The sequence below is a fragment of the Myotis brandtii genome, unplaced genomic scaffold (genome assembly GCF_000412655.1).
Source record: "Myotis brandtii unplaced genomic scaffold, ASM41265v1 scaffold116, whole genome shotgun sequence".
Taxonomy (NCBI): Eukaryota; Metazoa; Chordata; class Mammalia; order Chiroptera; family Vespertilionidae; genus Myotis; species Myotis brandtii.
Window position 1 is genome coordinate 928,451 of NW_005354010.1, and position 10,696 is coordinate 939,146.

Here is a 10,696-nt window from a genome sequence, read left to right on the forward strand (position 1 = left end):
TAGGACCAATAACAAAGCAAGTCTAGGCAGATTTAGGCAGAAGCAGCTGTTCCCAACCCAGGCACCACAAAGGGTGAGCTTTCTCAAAATTGTCCCTAATCTTCTCTGTGAGTGCTTGGTGTAAGATCTGCAAGAAGGTTCTAACCTCCCTAGGTTGGTGGGCATCAAGTGCTTCCTCCTCTCTCACTAGCCCATAGTTGGACTTTGCAGTGCATTATAAATTTCTAGTTGAATCTTACCAGCTTTTGTAGTGTTCAGGAGCATCTCTCTCAGATAAACACATGCTCAGATCCTGTTTCTTTCTGCAAGAACATGTCTCTAAACATTTGTGGATATTTGAGTGCTCTGAGATCTCAGGTCTTTGTTAGTCTTAAAGAAAGTTGCGAACTTCAATTTTGTCCTCTGTTGTTTGTTGTTGCTGTTGTTATTGTAAGGGAAGGAGCAATACTTTCCTGCTTTTCACATATCCTAGCAGGCACAGGTACATCATATAATGTTTTAACAGCAATAACAGGCTTAATAGGATGGTGGCACAGAGAAGGAGCACTTCAGTCTCTGTCAGTAAGGGAGAACTCCCTAGGACTTTATTTTAAAGGAAATAATTGGGGTTCTAGGACAAAGGGAATTCCAGTGAAATAGAGTAGGGGAGAAGTCTACATATTCAAAGAGTATTTTGTGATCAAGGGAACCATAAACAGTTGGGATCATTAACAGTTTAAAATCTGAAAGAAAGTGAGCCCAGAAGTAATGCTTTGAAGGGAGGTAGTCCCAGATCCCACGTGCCATTTTAAGAATCTTAGTCTGTGGTCTCTTGGTTATGAGAAGTTGTGGAAAGGTTATTCAGGCAAGTAATGGGGTGAGATTTATAGTTTATGTAAATCTTGTGTATATGTGCAACTGGTAGAATAGGAAGATTATTCAATGAATGCAGGATGACCATTCAGCACTTCAAAATAGTAGCACAGACATAAGATGATATGAGAGTGTGCTACAGCCACCATAAATGAGGATAGAAAATAGGGACAATTTGTTAAACCTTAGGAATCAATATAAAATTCAGACATTGACTAGATGTAAGAGGAAAGGTAATAACATGCTTTCAGGTTATTGGCTGGATATAGGTTGGGGCAAAAGTAGGTTTACAGTTGTTTTTATGGAAAATAATGCAATCATACTATATAATGAAAGCCTAATATGCTAAGTGTCTGACCATTCGTTCGACCGTTCGACCAGTCGCTATGACGTGCACTGACCATCAGGGGCAGATGCTCTGACTGGTAAGTTAGCTTGCTGCTGGTGTCCGGTCGATCAGGACTGGGCAAGATGGGCAGGACATGCCCTGGAGCCCTCTGGTGGTTCCTCCTCAGCTGGCCAACCTCTCGCGGTACCTCCCCAGCCCAGATTGTGCACCACTGGGGTCCCTCGGCCTGGCCTACACCCTCTAGCAATCTGGGACCCCTTGTGGGATGTTGGAGAGCCAGTTTCGGCCCGATCTCCGCAGGCCAGGCTGAGGGACTCCACTGGTGCATGAATCTGTGCACCAGGCCTCTAATGAATAAATAAGAATACAAGAATAAACTGTGTTTTGTGTACTCACAACTGTAAACCTAGTTTTGCCCCATCCTGTATATGAGACACAAAAAAGAAGAGGAACAGGTTCATTCACAAAGAGAATATGTTTGGGTCTATATATGTGAAACTTGAAATGTTTATGGAACATTAGATGACTACGTTCAGGCAATTAGGTGCATGACTCAGAAGCACACACCAGTTGCTTGGGCTTGGACAATGAGATGCATCAATCTGAGCATAAATGCAGTGACTTGGAGCATGTAAACAAGTGGGATGATCTAGAGATAGTGGGTGAGGGGGTAAGAGTGGGAGACAAAGGACACCACCATGTAAATTCACTAAGGAGCAAAGGGGAAGATCTCAGGAATTAGCTTGGGAGAAGCAGTGATAAAGTCTTAAACACTGCCAGATTACTTTTACAATCACATTTACAAAAGGGATGGTAGGGAACGCAAGAGGTGGGCTTAAAAAAATAAAAGAAAAAAAGAAAGAGAAAATGAGAAAGCCATTGGATATAATAATTAGGAGGCCATATTCCTTCTCCCTTTCTCCCTTTCTCCAGGATTATAGAGTGTTACATCAAGAGATACAAGAGCAGGAATCCAATTTTTAAGGAGCCTTTAAACATTACACCAATACATTTGTGAAATATAAATCAGTCCCAAATAAGCACTCTCATGTGTACACATTTATATCTAAGGAACATTTTTCCATAAACATAGCACAGTATCAATGGTTTAAAATTCTGAAACATAGTAATGCAGAGCCTAATGCTATTTTCAGAGAATAAATTATATTTAATTTAAATATTAAATCATTCAGATGTCTACTAATAAGTTATCCATTTTAGGAAAAAATCAAAAACTGACAAAAGATTAACAACTAGGTAAAATTGGAAGAAGGTTTACTATTTTTTATCATTTATTTTTTGTTAGTGTGATAAATCAGCAAAATGTTCTGGTTTTTATTTGGAAGTAAAATAGAATGATTTAGGTAATAAGTCATATATAGATAAATAAAAAATAATATAATGATTAAGATATAAAGAGAAAACAAAACATATTCATATACAATGAATTTCTTTTCATTACATCTAAATACTTTTTTATCACTTAAAAAGTATTGGTTTTAAAAAGGAACAATTTATTACACTATTAACTCCCTGCTTCAAGCTGTCAGCATTTATCCTATGATATTTATTCTATAAATAATTTCTCTATATGATCCTTAATCTTTTTGAAATATCAAATTTAGCTACACTTTAGGGCTTGGATTGCATTCACCTCTTGAATCTGCCCCTACCTTCCCCAAGGCCAAAATTAATTGCACAGAATACTACCAATTTATTTTCATTCCACCTATAAAATGGGAGAAGAGAAGACATTGTAAATAAGCAAAAAAACGAGGTCACAAAGTATTACCTTATAATTCTGTTCAGTGGATATAAGAAAATATAGCAGAGCTATATTCTACTTGAACTGAAAAAAAAAGAGATAATACTACATTGACTTTAGATCTTGTTATATAGAAAGATAACTGAAGTTTCTTTTTTTTCTTTATTGATTAAGGTATTACATATGTGTCCTTATCCCCCCAGTGCCCTCCTATATTACCCCCCCATCCCCCCCACTCATGCCCTCACCCCTCTGGTGTCTGTGTCCATTGGTTAGGCCTATATGCATGCATACAAGTCCTTTGGTTGATCTCTCCCCCTTACCCCCACCCACCCCTACCTTCCCTCTGGGGTTTGATGGTCTGATCGATGCTTCTCTGTCTCTGGATCTGTTTTTGTTCATCAGTTTATGTTGCTCATTATATTACACAAATGGGTGTTTTTTGATCAATATTGGTTGCCCTCATTACACTCTTCAGTGGCATTGACCCTTTAAATGCACTACAGCATGTCCAAACAATGAGGACATTTTCAATGTACAGCAATTTAATCCAGCATACATTTGAACTATCCACTCATTTTAGGTAACTCATTTTAGGTAATGCACAGATCCTCACCCCCAGGAGCGTCAGTGCTAATGACTGTGGTTTAAATAGAGTAGTATACAGACTGTGGAATCTAAGAAGGAAGGTAAGGGTGGGTTGGTGGGGGGAAGAGATCAACCAAAGAACTTGCATGCATATATGAATAACCCATGGACATAGACAATAGGGTGGTGAAGTTCTGGGATGGGGGGTGGTGGTGGGCTAGAGGGGTCAATGAGAAAAAACGGGGTACATATGTAATACTTTCAACAATAAAGATTTTATGTCCGGTCGATCAGGACTGGGCAAGATGGGCAGGACATGCCCTGGAGCCCTCTGGTGGTTCCTCCTCAGCTGGCCAACCTCTCGCGGTACCTCCCCAGCCCAGATTGTGCACCACTGGGGTCCCTCGGCCTGGCCTACACCCTCTAGCAATCTGGGACCCCTTGTGGGATGTTGGAGAGCCAGTTTCGGCCCGATCTCCGCAGGCCAGGCTGAGGGACTCCACTGGTGCATGAATCTGTGCACCAGGCCTCTAATGAATAAATAAGAATACAAGAATAAACTGTGTTTTGTGTACTCACAACTGTAAACCTAGTTTTGCCCCATCCTGTATATGAGACACAAAAAAGAAGAGGAACAGGTTCATTCACAAAGAGAATATGTTTGGGTCTATATATGTGAAACTTGAAATGTTTATGGAACATTAGATGACTACGTTCAGGCAATTAGGTGCATGACTCAGAAGCACACACCAGTTGCTTGGGCTTGGACAATGAGATGCATCAATCTGAGCATAAATGCAGTGACTTGGAGCATGTAAACAAGTGGGATGATCTAGAGATAGTGGGTGAGGGGGTAAGAGTGGGAGACAAAGGACACCACCATGTAAATTCACTAAGGAGCAAAGGGGAAGATCTCAGGAATTAGCTTGGGAGAAGCAGTGATAAAGTCTTAAACACTGCCAGATTACTTTTACAATCACATTTACAAAAGGGATGGTAGGGAACGCAAGAGGTGGGCTTAAAAAAATAAAAGAAAAAAAGAAAGAGAAAATGAGAAAGCCATTGGATATAATAATTAGGAGGCCATATTCCTTCTCCCTTTCTCCCTTTCTCCAGGATTATAGAGTGTTACATCAAGAGATACAAGAGCAGGAATCCAATTTTTAAGGAGCCTTTAAACATTACACCAATACATTTGTGAAATATAAATCAGTCCCAAATAAGCACTCTCATGTGTTAATACTTTCACAATAAAGATTTTAAAAAATAAAAATAAATTTTTAAAATAGAGTATAATCTGACTAAAGACCTTCTGGGACTGATGAAAGAGAAATGAGATTATATAACAAAAGAGCTACAAGAATTAAGAGCCTGCAATGGTAGGATACCTGGAAGTATTCCTGGATTTACATTTGAGTGTGCTTGATTAACAGGGCTGGGATTAAGACTGGATACGCAAGAATGCATTGACCTGTGGCACTTTCTTAGGACACAGGGTTTTACACTCTGACAGAGACCCTAAGTATATTAGCCCCCATCCTGTATATGAGACACAAAAAAGAAGAGGAACAGGTTCATTCACAAAGAGAATATGTTTGGGTCTATATATGTGAAACTTGAAATGTTTATGGAACATTAGATGACTACGTTCAGGCAATTAGGTGCATGACTCAGAAGCACACACCAGTTGCTTGGGCTTGGACAATGAGATGCATCAATCTGAGCATAAATGCAGTGACTTGGAGCATGTAAACAAGTGGGATGATCTAGAGATAGTGGGTGAGGGGGTAAGAGTGGGAGACAAAGGACACCACCATGTAAATTCACTAAGGAGCAAAGGGGAAGATCTCAGGAATTAGCTTGGGAGAAGCAGTGATAAAGTCTTAAACACTGCCAGATTACTTTTACAATCACATTTACAAAAGGGATGGTAGGGAACGCAAGAGGTGGGCTTAAAAAAATAAAAGAAAAAAAGAAAGAGAAAATGAGAAAGCCATTGGATATAATAATTAGGAGGCCATATTCCTTCTCCCTTTCTCCCTTTCTCCAGGATTATAGAGTGTTACATCAAGAGATACAAGAGCAGGAATCCAATTTTTAAGGAGCCTTTAAACATTACACCAATACATTTGTGAAATATAAATCAGTCCCAAATAAGCACTCTCATGTGTACACATTTATATCTAAGGAACATTTTTCCATAAACATAGCACAGTATCAATGGTTTAAAATTCTGAAACATAGTAATGCAGAGCCTAATGCTATTTTCAGAGAATAAATTATATTTAATTTAAATATTAAATCATTCAGATGTCTACTAATAAGTTATCCATTTTAGGAAAAAATCAAAAACTGACAAAAGATTAACAACTAGGTAAAATTGGAAGAAGGTTTACTATTTTTTATCATTTATTTTTTGTTAGTGTGATAAATCAGCAAAATGTTCTGGTTTTTATTTGGAAGTAAAATAGAATGATTTAGGTAATAAGTCATATATAGATAAATAAAAAATAATATAATGATTAAGATATAAAGAGAAAACAAAACATATTCATATACAATGAATTTCTTTTCATTACATCTAAATACTTTTTTATCACTTAAAAAGTATTGGTTTTAAAAAGGAACAATTTATTACACTATTAACTCCCTGCTTCAAGCTGTCAGCATTTATCCTATGATATTTATTCTATAAATAATTTCTCTATATGATCCTTAATCTTTTTGAAATATCAAATTTAGCTACACTTTAGGGCTTGGATTGCATTCACCTCTTGAATCTGCCCCTACCTTCCCCAAGGCCAAAATTAATTGCACAGAATACTACCAATTTATTTTCATTCCACCTATAAAATGGGAGAAGAGAAGACATTGTAAATAAGCAAAAAAACGAGGTCACAAAGTATTACCTTATAATTCTGTTCAGTGGATATAAGAAAATATAGCAGAGCTATATTCTACTTGAACTGAAAAAAAAAGAGATAATACTACATTGACTTTAGATCTTGTTATATAGAAAGATAACTGAAGTTTCTTTTTTTTCTTTATTGATTAAGGTATTACATATGTGTCCTTATCCCCCCAGTGCCCTCCTATATTACCCCCCCATCCCCCCCACTCATGCCCTCACCCCTCTGGTGTCTGTGTCCATTGGTTAGGCCTATATGCATGCATACAAGTCCTTTGGTTGATCTCTCCCCCTTACCCCCACCCACCCCTACCTTCCCTCTGGGGTTTGATGGTCTGATCGATGCTTCTCTGTCTCTGGATCTGTTTTTGTTCATCAGTTTATGTTGCTCATTATATTACACAAATGGGTGTTTTTTGATCAATATTGGTTGCCCTCATTACACTCTTCAGTGGCATTGACCCTTTAAATGCACTACAGCATGTCCAAACAATGAGGACATTTTCAATGTACAGCAATTTAATCCAGCATACATTTGAACTATCCACTCATTTTAGGTAACTCATTTTAGGTAATGCACAGATCCTCACCCCCAGGAGCGTCAGTGCTAATGACTGTGGTTTAAATAGAGTAGTATACAGACTGTGGAATCTAAGAAGGAAGGTAAGGGTGGGTTGGTGGGGGGAAGAGATCAACCAAAGAACTTGCATGCATATATGAATAACCCATGGACATAGACAATAGGGTGGTGAAGTTCTGGGATGGGGGGTGGTGGTGGGCTAGAGGGGTCAATGAGAAAAAACGGGGTACATATGTAATACTTTCAACAATAAAGATTTTAAAAAATAAAAATAAATTTTTAAAATAGAGTATAATCTGACTAAAGACCTTCTGGGACTGATGAAAGAGAAATGAGATTATATAACAAAAGAGCTACAAGAATTAAGAGCCTGCAATGGTAGGATACCTGGAAGTATTCCTGGATTTACATTTGAGTGTGCTTGATTAACAGGGCTGGGATTAAGACTGGATACGGCGGGGAGGAGCGGGGCTGGAGCCGTGTTCAGTGAAATAGACAAGTCTGGGTTGCTGTAGCAGTTAGAAGAGAAAGGTATGAAGAGGCTGAGGGAGGTGGCATGCTGGAATAGATGTATGTTATGTCAGGGGACCCACTCAAGGATTATGTTTCCAGGACCATGCAGAGAATGCACCATTCATTAAGGCCATCAGGAACACTCTGGTGAGAAAGATACCCAACTTCAGGGGTTGCTTTTCTTTGAAAGCTAAGACTAATGTTAAAATGGTTCTTTAAAATGACAGCATCAAGATCATTGTTAAAGTGTGCTGGAAGAACTCTTATACATTTGGATTTTTGCAAACCAGTAAAATTTAAAATATATGTGACAGTGGTAATTGGATTGGCTACATTTATGTATTTATTTATATTTTTAGTAAGTATATAAAAATGCCAGAACAAAATTAGATTCTACCATCCAGAGTAGATTTTTTTTTCATAATTGTCATTTCATGAAGTGAAAGATATTTCAATACCAAAAATAATTCTTAAAAAGAATTTCAAACTTTAAAGTCCTTAACAATAAACAATTGGGCCTTTGGAAAATTTTTATTGAATTCACCTTTTTTCTCATTTTGACATGGACCAATAAAATCTCATTATGGGAAGTCGCTCGTTTGCTGATCAGCACTTAGAAACAGCTAAATTAGATTTGGTTCCAAAACAAACCATATGTACCAAGGAGAGAGAGCAGCTCAGTGCCAAGTGCTTAGATGTGGTTGAGAAGATTCAAATTGGAAGGTTTGAGACTTAATAATAATGCATTTGCTCCCTATTAAAGACTCTCTTACATCTGCTTGGGGGAAAGCTGCCTCTCAGCTCTTGCTGGAGCTGGTAAAGCAAAATTTCGCTGGACACAAGTGACTGGAAATTCAAATTGGATTAGTTGGCAACAGATCAAAATGAAGACAAGTTAAATTGCCATTAGATCTTGAGAATATAATCTGTTTAACTTTTCCTCATGTGTAAATCAAGGGTTACTTTTTTCATTGCTAATTAGAATGATATGCTGAAGGAGTATCGCTGCACTGTTTATAGGGGAGTAGACTGTTACTCATCAACATCAATTACATATGGGTTGCTCGTCAAAAGGGGGGAGACAGTAAAATAGTGATAGGGTGGTGTAGGTGAAATTTAGCCTGGTACAGGAGTCATCTGTCAGAATTTCCTGCGGGCAAGGAATTCTATAGAATTTTCTAGCCATATCGTTGTTCTATCCATTGCTTAGTACATTTTATTCCTACGGGATTCTTAATTTTTGCATATGCAGCCTGTATTTTTATGTGTTTTAGAAACTTCAACCCTGTAGATGTATTCTGAATCTATTTTCCAGTTCATTAATCTTAGTTTTATGTCTGATTCTCCTCCATTAATTTGCTCTCTTGGCTTTTTCAACATCTGTGGTTTGCAGTAATTATAGTAGCAAATGCCATACACTTGCATAGAGTTTATGTGTACCAGGCACACATTGTTTAAACCTGCTAGTATTGCAGAACCTTTTGTGGCAAGGCCAAAAGTGCGGTTCAAGAACCAGAACGTTAGGGTCAGAGGAGATACAAACCTTGACTCCATGCTGATGAGTTTGGATTGTGTCCAGTAATGAGCCAACAAGGGAGTGTTGTGATAAAGTTAATTTAAGACAGAAACCTTGGTGACAAGGTAGGTGATAAATTAGAATGGATTAAGACAAGAGTGGAGTAAGAAAAATAGTAGTTTTTGAGTAAGGGATTCTATAAGGTTGAGATAGGAAATTTTCACTGAGGATAAAGAGAAAAGACTATACTAAGGAGACATTTTGAGTTAGAATAGACTTACTATAGAAAGTAGTGTAGATAGTTGGGAGAGAATAATGGCTAACCTTAATGACAACTGGGACAGAAAATATGATGAAAGAAATTAGGTGAAAAATTAGAAAGAAAATATCATGTTTTGGACAGATAGGATGTCTGTAAAATATACAGGCTCTTTTAATAATACTTTTTAAAATGAACAACTGGTCATCATACTTCCCATAAAAACCATTGGTAATTGTTCCATTGTTCTCAGAGTAAAGTCCAACTGTTTAATATGCCCTACCGGAGCCTCTAAAATAATGATTCTCCATCTTTATCTCTCTGTGAGCATTGACTATCTTCATGAATTTCCTTTAGCTACCCCTAAATGCTGTGCTTTTCAGAGCCTCTAAAATAATGATTCTCCATCCTTATCTCTCTGTGAGCATTGACTGACTATCTTCGTGAATTTCCTTTAGCTACCCCTAAATGCTGTGCTTTTCCAAACAGACCTGTTGTTTATTTTATATTTCCTTTGCACAGTTACTTCTTCTGAAAGAAAAGTACTTGTTTCAATTAAGGCGAACCCTATTGGATCATGATTTACCCAACATAATCATCCTATCTTTGAGTTTTTGTTTTGTTTTTTCCTTTCCTTTGGCATTTTCCAAGGTCAAATTCACAAATTACTGTAACATGCTCTGAATGCATTCTGCAAATACTTTTTCTCATAACAGATTTCATTGAATTCAATGTTTATACACTTGTTCCCTCAATACAGTAAAGACACTGTATTTATTGTATTTGATTTTCTAGCCAATGTATCTAGGGCAGATTAATGTTTGTTGAATGAGTGAATAAATGCCTAGTTGAACCAACATTGTCCATTAGGCAGTTGTAATTATAAATCAGGTGCCCCAAAGATAGGTTGTTCTTTAAGAGAGATATCTGTGTAGCACCCACATAGCTAGAAGGCTATTTCAATGGGAAAGGGTTGGTTAAGGGCTTCAGATGTTGAGGAGAGATCTAGAGGATGAAGACTGACAAGAGGCTAAGTTTGTAATTAGAGAAGCAAGTAAGAACATGAATCATTGTTAGGAGATGATAATCATTGTTAGCATAAGCATAACCCTGGGCAGTTCTGTAACAAGAATATCAAATTATAATATTTATCTATCTATTCACTATCATCTATCTATCTATTTACCTATCTAATTAGTTTTGTGCTCCTTGCTTTCTTTAAATGAGGTGATTATAAAATATACACATCGGCAAACTAAACTACCTACCGAGAGTAAATGTTCCTTTACAGCTGAGGTTCTAACAATTAAAAATAACCGAATGTGCAATCTGGATCTTTGTGATGTCATACTAGACAGACTAGTTC